The sequence below is a fragment of the Delphinapterus leucas genome, chromosome 9 (assembly GCF_059928025.1).
Source record: "Delphinapterus leucas isolate spDelLeu-1000000601 "Yukka" chromosome 9, BTC_Dleu_Yukka2, whole genome shotgun sequence".
NCBI classification, from domain to species: Eukaryota; Metazoa; Chordata; class Mammalia; order Artiodactyla; family Monodontidae; genus Delphinapterus; species Delphinapterus leucas.
Genome location: NC_143137.1, coordinates 104,962,352 through 104,975,392, shown reverse-complemented (window position 1 = coordinate 104,975,392; position 13,041 = coordinate 104,962,352).

The window sequence follows — 13,041 nt, the reverse complement described above, 5'->3', positions numbered from 1 at the left end:
ACTTCTATAGCATACAACATTTTATAATAATTTGTTTATTATCTTTCTCACCCACTAGTATGTAAGCTCCAGGAGGGAAGGACTTCTGTTTGCTTCATGCACCTGCACTTGATGGAAAGGACCTGGAGCATAGCAACCACTCAATTAATATTTGTCACATTAATGAATAAAGATGCTTTATTAATGACATCAGTAAACATTTGTAACAAAATAGTGTTCTACTGATATCCCAGTGCAAATATCTTTAATGGCAAGGGAAAACGTGTAAATTGAATTGCAGAAGTTCAGAGTTGAAACAGAAATTAGAAAGTTAGATATTTTCATGTGGGGAAACAAAGGTCAAGGAGAGATGTAACTTGGAAATGGCCATACTTATAGTATACGAGCTAAGTCTGATTCTCCCGAGTCCAGATATAGCCCGGATGTTAATTAATCAAGTGCTTTCCTTAGTGTTAATAGCTTACCAACTATTTCAATTTACATACTTATAGGTTGTGCTGTTTGCAAAAGCCAGTATTCAACCTTTTTTTTTTTTTTTTTTGCGGTACGCGGGCCTCTCACTGTTGTGGCCTCTCCCTTTGCGGAGCACAGGCTCCGGACGCGCAGGCACAGCGGCCATGGCTCACGGGCCCAGCCGCTCCGCGGCATGTGGGATCTTCCCGGACCAGGGCACGAACCCGTGTCCCCTGCATCAGCAGGCGGACTCTCAACCACTGTGCCACCAGGGAAGCCCTATTCAACCATTTTTGACTTAACAATGTTAATTCTACTTTGCTCATCCTTTTAAGCTGTGGTTTTATATCTTTATTTTTGATCAATATTTTGAAAATATTTCTTCATAAAAAACTAAGCCCTCAAATACTGAAAGTCTCTATTATATCTATATGTTTTGAAAGACAGTCTCTATTTTTCATAAGCAGTACTATACTTAAAATACATAAATTAAAATTTTAATGACTAAAAATAATTGCTTGAAAAATAACTAATTTCATTTGTTCTGGAAGTTGGAATTAGATTTAATTTTTTTCCACCAATAGAAAGTCTGCAATTCAATTTCAAAATAATACAGGCCTTAAAATTCCTATAACTTTGTAAAACAATTTTCAGTATTTATTATAAATAAACATCGTGGTGCCAGCTACCTCTACAAGGGTTAAATCCTGTGTTGCTTCAGCTGCTGACTTTCAACACCCCCTGAAAGGAGTTCAGGTGAAGAGCAGAAATGAGGCACTGTGCTCTGGGGAAAACTGGCAGAACACATCTTCAGATAGCTAGATTAGTTTCAGGAGAAGATTTTATGAACCTAATTCTTATACCTACTCATGTCTAGAAAAGCACTGAAAACCCTCATGGTGATGTCTACTCCTTACGACTACCAGTCACCTGCACGAGACTAGCAGAAACCTTCTGCAAAAAATACGTGCTTGATTGCAGGTACTCCCCCTTCACCAAAATCACATGTTTACTGACCTTCTCCCCTGCCTCTCTGGAGCAGTTTCTCAGAGCTGAGATGCTGTCTCCCGGGCTATAGTCCTCATTTTGCCGCCAGCAAAACTTAACTCACAATTCTCACGTTGTGCATTATTTTGTCAGTCAACAATGGTTTAAATACATTTTTCCAGTTTCAAGAGCATTTGATTTTTTAAGCCATTGAGCCAAGTTTATTTAGTCATGCAAGGATGCTAATTAAGTCCAGAGGGGGGGTTGATCTGATATCTGGGTGAATATTTTTATATGATCCAGGGAAACCATTGATTAAAACTCCATGCTAGCATTATTTTCTTTGTTCACTGATGCTGACATTTAAAGTGTTTGCTAAGTTGCACAGTATTTTATTTAACAAAATCATCTATTAAGGAATATATCTTATATTTCCTTGGCCAAATTATCACACAGAAGCAGCGTAAGCAATCTGGCCTCAGGAGATCCCCAGTGATAGATAAGGCAGACTTGTCAATAAGGAATAATGAACCATAGAAGAAACAACTGATCATTTAATTTAACTATTTGATTTAAAATATGCACAAGGCACAAGGCTCCCTGTCACATACGCAAACACTTCCCACACGCAGATGACTCCTTAATTAGGTGTTTATAGAGGCTTTTGTAAAATTAATTTTTATTGGTGTATAGAGTTGTTTTACAATGTTGTGTTGGTTTCTGCTGTACAGAAAAGTGAATCAGTTACATGTATACATATATCTCCTCTTTTTTGGATTACCTTCCCATTTAGGTCATCACAGAGTATTGAGATTTCCCTGTGCTCTACAGTAGGTTCTCATTATTATCTATTTTATACATTGTATCAGTAGTGTATATATGTCAATCCCAATCTCCCAATTCATCCCACCACCCCCCTTCACCTTCTGGTATCCGTAAGTCGGTTCTCAACGTCTTATAGAGGCTTATTTAAAGGCAGGGATTCTGCTAGACACTGAGACACTGGGTCCTGGAGTCGAAGACCTCAGGAAGAGGGGTAGAGGGGGGTGCAAGCACCGTGGTCCACTTCCCCATCATCCCATCATACCTTCACTCAATGTTTGTAGTGTGTGTTGGCATAGGGGTGTCAACAACACGAAACTACAGATAAGTGAGAAGTTAGGAGCTTTTGCAAGGATAACCCTGAATGGGTCCTTTGCTATCGGAGGTGTATTTATGGGGCTGGGGGTGTGATGTGGAAGGTATGGGTGAGGAATAGTGTCCGGGAGGGCTAAGTCGGGGGAGGTGCCCATTGAGTGTGTCCTGAAGAACGGTGAACGTGTCCTGGCAGAGAGAACAGGGAAGAAATAGAAGGAAGGGCAGGTGCACAACAGGTGCACAACAGAAACAGGTGAGAGAGGAGAGGAGGGGTGTCATCCTGCGGCTGGCCCTGGGGGGTGGGGAGGGATGGTGAAAGGCAGCCTGGGGAGGGAACCAGAATTGGGTAGTGGTGCCATACTGGTTACCATAGAAACCGCACCCAGGAGCAAGGAAACCTGGGGAAAGGGCTGTGCAGGAGAAGCAGAATTCATGACAAAGTGACCTTGCCCTGGACCTGTCCTCCTGGACAAGGGAATGAACCTCTGCTCCTCGGCTTCCCCAGGGGAATCATTTGTTTGTTTACCTGAAGCCCCTTGCAGGGTGGAGACACTCAGTGAAGAGGGGCTTGGGGGAGCTAACATGGGATGAGGGGTTGTCATGGACCTGGAGATGATCATGCTCAGTGAGATGAGCCAGACAATAACAAATATCTTATGATATCACCTGTATATGGAACCTAAAACAATAATACAAATGTTTTGTCAAATGAACTTATTGACAAAACAGAAACAGACCCACAGACATAACAAACTTATGGCATTTACCAAAGGGGAAGGGGAGGTATAAATTAGGAGATTGGGATTAACATATACACACTGCTATATATAAAATAGATAATCAACAAGGACCTACTGTATAACATGGGGAACTATACTCAATATTTTGTAAGAACCTATAAGGGAAAAGAATTTGAAAAAGAATATATATGTATGTATAACTGAATCATTGTGCTGTACCCCTGAAACTAACACACAGTGTAAATCAACTACACTTAATTTTAAAAATTGCCCTGTGATTCGCCCATGCTTCCCCACCCTTGGACAGACCACGGGGTTATTAAGTTCCCCCAGTGGCATTTTCCATTGCAGGTGAGTTTGTGAACTAAGCCTTTTCTTGCCAGGAGTAATAGGAGCTGTTCCACTTTTCAGGTTAGGGGTACATCCTTTCCCCTGTGAACACGTGAGCCCACCTGATGTTCATGGTCATCAGAGCCTGGGAGTCCAGAGCAGAGCCAGTTCCTGGGAAGGATGATGAATAAACTGAACGTCTCCAAGTGTGTGCCTTTCCTCCCGGCACTTTTGTTGGAAAAAAACCCCCACTGCCTCTGTGCCGAACACTCTCTTTTGATTTGCTCATATATGATTCCGTGGGCACTAAAAATGGGAACAAAAATAGAGTAAGTGAATGGTATGAAATGCACGGAATGGTGCCACTGAGGAAATAGTTTGTGGGAAAAGAGGTCCTTGGGGCCTTTGGCAGGCTTGCTAAAATTCAGGGGCACATTTCACCAAGGGAGTTGGAGGTTGAGGCCAAGTTACTGCAAGGCGGTCCCAATCCTAGCTGCCGGCCCAGGAGATCTGGGCAGATACATACTTGGGGGAGAGACTTTAAGCCTGCAAATAACTCACCTGCAGTCTGTCCCTCCAATAATAAGAAATAGCATTTTATTGCATTTTTCTCATTTGGGGTTCGTGACACCCTGTACTTGGAGGCCACAGTGCTATCCCCATTTAATAGCTGGGGAAACGGAACAGAGGCAGACCTGCTCAGCCCAGGAGCCGGCAGACAGTAAATCCTGAATGTGGATTTATAGCTTCTGAGCCAGCACACCCAGGGGCTCCTAGTGACACCACTCTCCTGGGGGAGCTTTTGAGGCCTCTTCAGTTATGGTTACTGAGTGGTGAGAGCTATCAGATTGTGCGGAATCCTTGGGAAGAAGGTCCTGAAAGAGGGGGCATGGTAGTTTGGGGGTGGGGGGCTGGGCGAGGCTCTGTGAGCCCAGAGGCCACTAGCGGAGGGTCTTCAGCAGTCAGCGACTGCAAAGCACATCCGGAAACTGGCCTCCAGCTGAGGAGCAATGCAAATTCAGTTAATTTAAAAATGCTAGAATCTTATGGCACCCAAGCAGGAGCAGAGATGTATGCAAGAGACAAGAAAAGGCAAAGGGAAATAACACGCTTAGCATCCTTGGTATCACATGCCTACTCCAATCCCCTTAAGAGTTGTTTACCATTTTACTGTCAGCATTGATTGACCAATTCAACAGGAGTTTCCTTGCAGAACCGGTGATTTCAGGCCAGTCACAAGCCCATCGGTTTTGTCTCCACCAGCCCTGGATGGGTTTGCTGGTCTCCCTGGGAGACTAGCAGTTACAATATACTCCTAGTCCTAAAGGACTCTCTCTCTCTCCTGATTTCTCTTTGGCTTTTATCACTACTTGAAGGTGAAATATTTTATAGAACGTTATGTACAGTATGATTCCATCTCTTTAAAAACACGACACAATAAAGTGACCCATAAATGCATAGAAACTATCTGGGGAACTCTGCTAACTGGTTCCCTCCATGACAGGGAGGGGTGCTGATTGGGGAGGGGTGTTTTGACTTTTTATTTTATATGTTTTATTCTATGATTTTTTAAATGCTTGAATTACTTTCACCATTAAAAAATATGTTATGCAATAAAACTAAAAGGGTGACTAAATATGTAAAAATGAATAAATTAAATTTTAAAATACAAAAATCTGGTTTCAATGTTTTTCATTTAGATTTCAGAAAATTACAAAGTCCTTCTCTGAGTGTCTTATGATATAGACACTTGGGTTCCCAGGAGCAGGTCCGGTCAGAGTTCTGTATCCAGGTTGGGAATTTCCTGAGTTAAATTGTTTAGAAAATGAGCTCTTTTATGTGTCTGTGCTCTGAGGACTTAAAAATAACTTTGATATATTCTCCCTGCCCCCTCTGCTCCAGTCATGTGGATGAACTAAGAGGCATCCTTACGCAAAGGATGCAATTTGAAATGGCCCTGCGGTCTGGTCCACATCTCAACGTAGGAATTTTGACTAGCTGGGACCTGCCAACTGCGACCAAAACACACCACATGTGAGAACATGAGCCTAATGGGAGATCCCAGGACATAATTTTCAGTAGGAAGTGGTTGGCTACGTTCCATTTTTAGTACCAAAGATCAAAATCAATGGACTCTGTAAAAATACTATTTTCTTCCCAGAACAAAGGTACAAATATTGTGTGTTCGTCTCACTAATGAACAGTTTAAAGAAAAAAAGAGTTTTTCTTAGCCTGATATACTACTTTAACTCTGTCCTCTGCAATAATTCCAGAATTTGCCCATTTCCTGCATAATTGTTAATGCAAACGAGCATTTTGTTCTAGGAGATGACAGTGCCACAACAGTGCCATGCCTTACTCTAAAGAACCCAATGGGACAAATCTGTTGGGGACAAGAGTCCATCATCCACAGCTGGGACACATGCTGCACACAAGCTCTCAGTGACCAGCCACACTGTTCAGGTACCTTTATTTGACATTCGATCCCAGGCATTGCTTTAAGGGCTTTAGACACGTGCAACCATTTACTCAACCAGGCAATGCATTTTTACGCTTGAGGAAATGCTGCTTAAGTAACTTATCCAAGGTTTCCAGCTAATAAAAGTGGACAGAATGGACATTCCGACCCAGGAAAGCTGACTTGGAGACCATACTCTGTGCTGAAACCTTCATATCTCTCTTAATTCCCTCCCCCCTCTGTATACATGTACATCAAAAACTCAAAAGTGATAATGCACTGTGGTGTCCTAAATGAGGGGGAAATACAGAAGGGAGGGGATATATGTATGGCTGATTCATTGCTGTGCAGTAGAAGCTAACACAACACTGTAAAGCAACTATACTCCAATAAAGATTAATTTAAAAAAATAAACTGTGATTTAAGAAGTTAAAAAAAATAACAAACTCAAAAGTAAAAACGAAATAAAGCCACTGGTTGCATGTTTGAATGACACGCAGTGAGAAAACTTCTTGGAGATTTAAACGATTGAAATTCATGGCATGCGAGGATGCCTGGTAGAGCTGTCACCTTCAATAGCTTGGAAATTGCTGGCTGAAATTGTAGCTGCAGTGGAAGCAGTTGATAATAGGAGAGTTTTGTTGTGTGCTTGTTGCTGTAAGCAGTATTTATTTGTCAAGGTATTGGAGAGAATAAGGGGAGAGGGATGAGAGAGAGAGATTGCAGAGAGAGGGAGAAGTCTCAGGAAAGAATAACTGATTTTCAAGCAGAAAAAACCCCAAACAAACAGAGAAGTCTAAAAATTTGTAGCTTTAGACGGCGGGAAAAACCAATTGCTGGGTAGTTCCCATATTAGGGCATGAGTCTGAGAAAAGGCCTTGAATGACAAAGACCTGATAAAACCTCTGCAGGCTACAAGGAGTCAAGACAAAAACCTCATTACCAGATTGTTAACAAACTCCCTACATCTTGCTCCAGGCCACTCTGGTGTAGCCTGTAAGTTCATAGGGAAAATCTGGCAGCAAGAAATCAAAGAAAGACAGAAAATTTGAGAACTATCTCAAAAAGAATGTGGAGTATGGTTATTGACACAGAATTGTTTGGAAAATACTGAATTCTCCCAATTCTGATATGCTTTTGTTTCCCCACATTTTAGCATCTATAAAATAAGGAACAGATGTCAGTGTATAATTGGCTTTTTTTTTTTTTCATTTTCTTAGTGGTACATGAAATAATGATGATTCTTACAACAGATGACAGGGCAGGATTATCTAAGGGAACTGTGTGGAAAGCAAAGGAAAACAAGAGCAAAATTAAAAAAGAACAAGCTTAGCACTGGAATAAAAATGTCTTTGACTGTATTGACTGGGTTGCAAAGCTCTGTGCCCTCCGGCACCCACGTCCAAGAGGCCCAGGGAGAGGATGGAAAGGGCAGAACCTCCCAGGACAGAGAACGTGTCCCAGAAAGCTGCCCCGAGGCTTTTGCAGACGCTAGAGCAGCCACATGGGCCAGATTGCATGAACCCTGGCATCAAACCACCCTAAGAGAATTTACACAGAGCTAAGTGGGTGTGAGTCATTGAGCAATTCTTTTCACTTACATCACTAAAAGGCCACTGTGTGTTTTAAGTCCAAGCACAGCATTTTTTCCCCTAAATTCAAACCTCTGCGTTTGAACCTAGTCATATCATCCAGTCAACAACTCAGGATCTAGAGCGGGCAGCAAACTCTGCGACAGTGTGTTGGCGTCTGAGGGGAAAAGCCTCATTTGCAGGTAACATCTGCTGGCCGGGCTTGGGCCTCCAGAGAGCACTTTTCATGGAGGCCATACAAATGGTTCCTAAACTCCAGCTTATTTTGTGTTTCACGTCAGCAAGCCGGAATCATCAGAGGCTTTCTCTGTTCAGCAACACTGGGCACGGAGGCAGGTGAGTGCTAAATTGGCAGATGCTTTTACTCTGAAGAATAAACCCCTACAGAAAAGCTCAGTTGTTACCTTTGTGGATTTTCCTATCATTTTTTGAGGGTTTATTCAAAATATAGAAAATGTATTTTGGCATGTCTTGAATGATGCTAGATTCATTTGCATGACAGTTTCATTAAATATGAATAATTTCCTTGGACATTCTCTCCCTCCCTCCCAACACAAAAATTACAGCACAGCCATTCAACTCAGAATAGGGAAATGTCAAAACAAATTTCAGGATCCAGGATCGTTTGCACTGCCTGTGAATTAACTCTTTTTAGCCTAAGCATAAGACATTTTTAGTGGCTGAAGTCAGCTGATGTAGCCTTGTTCGTGTGACCCAACTGAGAGATGAAGTTGGCTGTGATCATGGGCCCAAGTACATACATTCTAACTTAGTTTATTTAATGCACGAGGTGCCTGATGACCAACAGTAACATTTGTTTGAAGTTTTCAGAACTCACAAAGGATTTTCCCTTTTAAATTGTCTTTAAACTTGAAGCAGACTTAGATTAACTTTCAAAAGATTGGAGATGTCTCTTTAGCTACTGTCTCAGTAGCTAAACTCCATTTAAGATGATTTTGGGTCTTGGCGTGATTGCTAACGGGACCTTAGAAATCATCCTGGAAACATCGTTCGATTCCCCTTTCACGTTGTGTCAAGGGTTGTCCTCACTGACTTTCATCTGTGTTTTGTAAACGCAGATTGATTTTATCAGGACCTCTTCTTACGGAGTTGTTAACATGCTTTTGTTTCTTTTGGAAAGATGATGTATTAACTAATTTAAATGTGGAAGTAGAATCAACTGTGTTCTCAACAGAATGATAGTCCATACTCCAATTTCATTTTATTTTACTTCATTTCATTGATTCTTATTTACAGGGGAGACTAGACACCTTCCCAGCCATGAGGATTCTAAATTAGTAGTTGAATGTGAGCATCATCTCAAACTCCAGGTCGATGACATCCTAAATCAGTCCAGACTAAAGCTCATTCAAGCTAAATGACATGCCTCATAACTGGTTTTTATCTTCTTTGCTTATGAAAGCATCTTTTAAAGATGTATGAGTTAGAAATGAGCAGAGCAAGAATCTAAAGACATCAGGGAAGACAGCAAAGAGAAGAATTAACCAAAACCATGAACTCATACATTTTTTCCTTGATAGTTTTGATTAGTTTGTAGGAGTTGAACACCTTTGCAGTTTAGGGTGATAAGAAAATGACTGCTCCACTTTATCACAAAAGATGATTTCTAGTTAATTTCACACTATGGGTCTTCAATTTTATGAACAACATATAGTTTTTTATATATACATATTTTTATCTATCTATTTATTTATTTATTTTGCACAGGGTCTTAGTTGTGGCAGGCAGGCTCCTTAGTTGTGGCAGGCAGGCTCCTTAGTTGTGTCATGTGAACTCTTAGTTGTGGCGTGCGTGTGGGATCTAGTTCCCTGACCAGGGGTTGAACCCAGGCCCCCTGCATTGGGAGTACATATTCTTAACCACTGGACCACCAGGGAAGTCCCAACAACATATAGTTTTAAAACATCATTTTTTAGCCCTTTTTCTTTGGCCTCATATCCCTTACTTAGTAGTTTCTTCCCCAGCTTGAGTATGGTTAAATTCATTATTTTATTTCTATAATTTGGAGGATGCTGGATTTCATATAATCGATGTGTAAATAAATCCCTGCCCCACCATTTGCCAGGTGAATGAAATGGGAATAACAATGTCTACCTCATGGAACTGGCTGAAAGAGTTACTAGTATGATGTAAGGAAATCCCTAGCACACACAATGTCTGGTAGCCAGGTGTCTTTCACAAATATGTGTTGAATTAGAAAATCTCTCCATGAAATTATTGAAGATTCATATATACCAAGGTTACAGACTCAGATCACATAATTAAGTGCTAGAGACAGTTTTGAACCCAGGTTCTATGGCATTGTTCCAACCACCTTTACGAGCCCAAAGATGTCAAGCCAAAACAGTAATAAAACATACACAATAGTGTATTATATGTATTATGCTTATAACACTGTATTCTAGAATTAAAATTTTCTAGGAGAGTCAAACTTAAATGTTCTCACTAAAAGGAAAAAGATAATTATGTGAGGTGATGGAGGTCTTAAACAGCTAGATGGGAGGAATCCTTTCATAAGTGATACATATCAAGTGATCACAATGTATATTTTCATATCTTACAATTTTATGTGCTTACTGTACCTCAATAAAAATTTAAAAATAAACCTTAAAAATAATAAAACTGTCCGAATGTTTCCCATCACATTTGACATAATATTCTACCTTTTTGCCCAGATTTACACAGCATGCCTCCCCTTGCTACTGCTCCAACTTCATCCCACAGCAGCCATAAGCCAGCCACTGACACACCAGCCATACGGTCTTTTTGTATGTGGAATTCCGTGTTTCCGAGGTAAGGGCTTCATACTTGGAGGTGCTCCCAGCCTGGCATCCTCTTTCCAATGACATTCACACTGCAGGTTCCTTCCCAACAATCAGAAATCAGAGACAGCTTTCTGGCCAGATGGTTCCAACCAAACGGTTCCATCCCCTTCTTACCAGATAGCACCATCTTTTAGCTTTCTGATCAATGAAAGAAGGGCATTATTTATGTATTGATTCACTTACTTCCTCTCTGTCTGACTTGAGAGGATGTATATTCCCCAAGAGTATGTTTTCTCATTCAACATTATTTTTTCAGCTCTGGGTACAGAGGAGTGGGTGATGATGACAAACCACTCCAAAAAAATGTGTTGAATTGAGAAATGTGAGACAGTTATTTGAACAGCATACAAAAAAGTAATTTGGTAAGAATGCACGATTTGCATGTTAAATCTACCTTCATTCTTTACTTATTAGTACATTTAAATTAAAGTAAGTTTTGTAAAGAATTTGATCACAAACACATATAAATGTCAGGCACTTAATTATATAACAGTACAGCATTGTGTGGTGGTTTTAAACGCTTTAAGATCTGTTTTTATTAACCTCATCAAAATGGAAACACAAAATGAAACAGTACTCATGGGGAACTCACAGAACTTCGGAAGGTATCTATGGATTTCAGGTTTTTTTTAACCTACTGCACAAGTTTTGAAGAAGTTGCACGGTTTCAGATGTGTTTCTGGGTGCAGGACTGTGAGATTGGTGATGATCTTGGGACCCCTTGATTCCTTGAGAGGCCTGAACCAAGGAGCACGTTATTTTCTCCTTCAGCGTCTTAATGAAATCGTCTGAGTGCAAAGTCATTCTCCTGTTTGATAGAAGAGTTTAGTACAGTTAGGAATTTTGCTAATTGCCAGGACTGAAGTCTAAGGTTCCTGACTCAATCATAAATATCTATGCCAATAACTTACTTTCTGATAAAAGCAGATGGATTTGATTTTGCAAAAATCTGGATGATTCACTATTAGATATAATTGCTATTGTGTGAACAAAAGAAAGCTGCATTTCCACAGTAAGAGGAAAAGGGTGCATTTCCTTAGCATTGATAAAATAGCATTCAAAGGATTGACATGCGATGGTCATATAATGCCTTTGGCAAAACTGGCCACCCTCATGGGAACTGAATACTGATAATGAATTCCACTGTTGCCTCACTTAGTGCTTAGTACAGGTACATGTCATTGTGTCAACAACAGATGATTTTCAATTTAGTTGTCCCACATCTTCTATAACTCTAAAGATGATGTTTCCATAAGAAGAAAGGAAATTATAAATAACCTGCAAAATTAAGGCCCCAGATTTTTATTATGAATAATTCATTGTCATTATTCTATCCCACCATTTTTATACTGATCCTTAGGAAGTTACAGCTAAATTTTAAACTATAGAAAAGGACGATAGAACTATTAGACATCTGGCATGCTTTACATTTTTATGAAACTTGACTTTATCTCAGAAGAAACAAACTCATAGAATGACATTTTGTTAACACAAAATCCCTGCTTGCTTGAATTTGCACTTGTTAAATTTTAACTGAGCTAAAAAGAGAAATCTTTCATCATACCGCTTGCTGCCAGGCCTGTAACGAAAGACACCCTGCTGGTTGTAGCTCTAATAATAAACTTTCTTTCATATGGGGCCTTTCAAAGTTACAGGGTCACAAAGTGCCTGGAAATAAATCTCAAAGAGAACAGCAAATTCTGGAACCGCATCCAAATTCTTTATGCCTGTGACTATAACAGAGTTAATAAGTTGTGGATGTAAGTGAATAACTGCAAGCAGACCCAGCTGTGAGTATGTTCAACAGATAAAAACGAGCAGGTGTTGAGGGCCCGCAGAAAGGAGCTATGAGCTGCAGGGGTTTAGGGCAGATACTTGCAGAATTTAACTTAGGCTGTGGGAAGCATAGCTGAGGGCCTAGGATGAGGGAGCCTCGGAGATGAATGCACACGGGAGACCGCCGCACACCTGGGGCCCTGAAGGGCATGGGGGCCTGAGCTGATGTCATGCTCATGAGCTTGTCAACAGTCATTGGTTAAATCCTTGTGAACATGAAAGCCTTAACTGTTCATTTTCTGGGACTATCTCCTATGTAAAGCCTAAGGGAGCCCAACCATCCCCCACTTTACACAAAGATGGCTCACTCTCATTCTTTCCTTTCTTTCTTCTTCCCTCCAATATTGAGAAATGGCAAAGGTTCGGATAGAAGACTTGATACGTTTTGATATTTGACACTTGAGCCCCTCCCAGTGTTAGGAGTAGGTCCTCTTTACAGGGAGGCGTTTCCCCTTCTTCCCCACCTCCCTGTCTCTGGGAACATTTACTTTGCTTTATACCTGACATAAGTGTCATTTTAGTTACATATTTCCTCCCTTGCTCAAGACACAGCACCTCTAGGGGAATCTGTACATGACATCTCTTTTGGGGTCATCCTTTCCTCATTTTGTTCCTAGTACAGTATCAGTATTTCTCTTTTCTGTATTATTTAACTCCATGGT